General features: G+C 41.2%; 1 long non-coding RNA gene across 1 annotated transcript; it reads right to left on the bottom strand.

Annotated features, from left to right (window-relative positions):
- Nucleotides 1-302: 302 nt before the first annotated feature.
- On the bottom strand, nucleotides 303-1,524 carry LOC110917612. The gene is made up of 2 exons (XR_002580699.2): nucleotides 978-1,524; nucleotides 303-844 (listed from the first exon to the last, which is right to left on the bottom strand). It is a non-coding gene; the product is annotated as an uncharacterized LOC110917612 (long non-coding RNA).
- Between the last annotated feature and the right edge of the window lie 1,722 nt (nucleotides 1,525-3,246).

The following is a 3,246-nucleotide window of genomic DNA, read 5'->3' as shown; positions in this document are numbered from 1 at the left end:
ACGAAATGTAAGTAATTATAGTTTCGTTGTGAAAGTTTACGAGGTTTGGGCGTTTGAAATAAGTATAAATAATTATATTTATTTTAGATTAAACACCGGTTCTTGTTAACTTATAGCGTCGTAAAAATAAATGTGTCTTCTTATTTATGTTATAAGAAAAGCTCGAATTTCAATAAGTGTCGTGTAAACAATGAAATTACGTTTTCTATTTCGGGTTTTTATCGGAAAACGGACGGCGTTTCCTCTGTTTTTAAAAGATCCCGACAATCGAGTGTCGTTTATTTTGTCAAAATTCAACAATATTCAACAATCAATATATATAACTTTTGTCAAATTCCAAAACGTAATTAATCACTAATGTATAAACGTTATTTAGTCGGGTCCAGCTCGGTTCGCGTAAAATAAAAATCTAAAGATAACGAAAAATTATCTCGCTACGTCTAAACTTTACCGGGTCCTGAGTTGACCGGGCGTTGACCAAAACTGAACTGAGTTGACCAGGTATGCCCGAGTTGACTCGGTTTGACCGAGTCAACCCGAACCATGAACCTAACCGCTGCTGACTTATGTTGACCGAACCGAACCCACTGGCGTGAACCGTGACCCGAAGTCTCTGAACCGAGACCCGAACCCAACTGCTACAAAGTAACTCGGACCAAACACTTCCGCTTCCATTGAACCTGATTCCGTCACCTAAACTGGTGTTTAATTTAACCGATCCTGAACCAAACCGAACTGAAGGTTGAACCACCTTCGCCGACCCGAACTCGAAGTAAAGCAACCATACTAACCAACCACTGGAACCGAGTCCACGACTTGAATCGAAACCGAGTCTAAGCAGGACCTGAACAAAAGAAAAAAAAAACAAACCCATCTGTTGTGTGAACCCCTCGTGCCGGCATCTGATCCGAGCCCAAAACAACCGAAGAAAAGAAAAAAAATAACTTCGAACCAAAAGAAAACTGGAACGTGTTTACCTATTCACTGTCGCCGCCGCTGTTGTAGCTCCGATGGTGCCGCCGTCGGCCACCCCAACACATCATAATCATCACCGTCATCTCGTATCATCATCATCTTCATCATTTCACCGGAAAATCGGCCGAAAATCGAGGTTTTGGGGTCGAATCTAGAAGAAAACGAGATGAAGATGACCTTTACATGTTGTCCGTACACCATCGAGGCACCGCCGCCGCTGCCGCTGTGTCCCCTTTCTTCCCCGATTTCTCTCCTTTTCGTCACACCTCTCTCTGGTTCTCTGATGTCCACCGTTTGCCGTCTTAAGCCACCACCCGAGGGTGGTGGTTGGTCGTTAATCGTGAGCAGGGGGTGTTGTGCGAGTATAACAGCTAGGGGGTGGCAGGTGTTTGTTTGGGGGGTTTGTCGGAGGTGCAAGAAGACCGATGGCCGGTCGGAGCCCTCCGGTCGCCGGTGCTTGGTCACGAGAGAGAAGCAGGGAGTGAGGGTTAGGGGTGTCGTGTGCGTGAATGTTGTTAGGGTTTTTCAAAATGCCATCTGATCATAAGTGTCCATTATATACATAGGGTTTTTAGTAAGTGGGTTGGGCCTAAAAGCCCGTTAGCGCGTATCTTGAGTTTTGTGTGGCCCATTAGCATTTTCTGAAGCCCGTTGTTTAACCCGATTACCGTAAAATGTCGTAAAATATATTGTTTAGTCGAGAATACTCAAAGTTACTTCGATATTCGATATTTGAAGCGTATATATATTTTTTTTTGTCAGTTGCGCTTAAACGCGTAAACTGCTTCATTCCTTGTTTCTGATCCGTTTTCCGATCCGATTTCGACTGCGGATACTAAAATTTCATACGGAACTAAATAGAACGTAAAATTTATGTTTTAAAGGTAATACGCGTGTCCGATGCTTCCGTTTTGTTGTCGGTGCGTTTTCTGCAGTCGCGTTTTTCATTCTCGTTTGCGTTTTATGTCGTTCAGAAGCGTGATAAATTAGTTAACGAAACCCATGAGTATGAATTATACATATAAACTTCGTATTTGTTGGCATTTTCAGTAATTTGTATGGTGTCAGTTCATTATCGCTTAATAATCAGTAGATTTCACGAAAATACTCATACGCGCACTGTAACGTCCGATCAGCGTTCCTAGGCATACCAAGAGCCTAATTAAGTTAATTCGTGCCTTAAACACTATTTATTATTTGCTTAAACGTTTGTTAATCATGTAATTAAAAGCCGTTAATTACCGGTTGTCACATAAGCACCGTCTGAGAATGATAGAAATATCGAGTCAGTTTCAAGAGCTACTGGACAAGAGTTTCATTCGATCAAGCTTTTCGCTTTTTGGCGCATCTATTTTGTGGAGAGAAAGAAGGATGGATCCTTCAGGATATGTGATGATTTTAGAAAGCTGAATAAGTTGATTATCAAGAATTGGTACCCTTTACCGAGAATTGACGATTTGTTCAATCAAGCTACCGGGACCCAGCTGCTACACGAAGATCGATCTACGATCAGGATATCATCAGTTGAAGGTAGCTGACGAAGATATTCTGGGGACTGCTTTTCAAAGGTGATATGGCCATTACGAGTTATTAGTCATGCCTTTTGACTAAATTAATGCGCCATTTATATTCATGAATCTCATGAACAGGGTATGGAAACCCTAATCAGATAAATTCATGATAATATTCATTGATGTGACAACCCGAGTTTTCAAGGTCTCTACTCGACTTAATACTTGTTCGCAAAGTGTTGTTTATATATATTTGATGTGCAATATAAGTGCATTTGTTGATATATGTTTTGTATGGATAAAATATTTGTATAATTAATAAAAACAAAATGGAACCTTGGCCGAAATCCCCACCCACGAAAACACCCCCTGGCGAAGACCCCTACCCCACGAAAACACCCCTGTTGGCGAAAACACTTTAGTTTTTTCATCCACTACTAACTGACGAAAACAACAAATGGGCTTTGGCCCAGTAGTGATTAGTTATAGTGTTTATCCTTAATCTTCACACGAAAACTGTAACTGGAAAACTCTAATCCCCTCTCACCCTCTCTCTCGCTCTCCTTTGAAACCCAATGGCAGCCGTGAGCACTCGAGCCTCATACATCGATCGATTTACTATCTTTCCTGCTTAGGTTAGTGATCGACCATTTACGATTGTTTGATTGAAAGCACTTGACTAATTGTTGGCATTATGAATTAACTGTTAGCATGTAATGATTGTGATCATATGATTTGAATTGATTTGTATGTTAGGGAT

The sequence above is a fragment of the Helianthus annuus genome, chromosome 2 (assembly GCF_002127325.2).
Source record: "Helianthus annuus cultivar XRQ/B chromosome 2, HanXRQr2.0-SUNRISE, whole genome shotgun sequence".
NCBI lineage: Eukaryota > Viridiplantae > Streptophyta > Magnoliopsida > Asterales > Asteraceae > Helianthus > Helianthus annuus.
The sequence above is the reverse complement of the archived record's forward strand: the minus strand, read 5'-3'. Positions and strand labels throughout refer to the sequence as shown.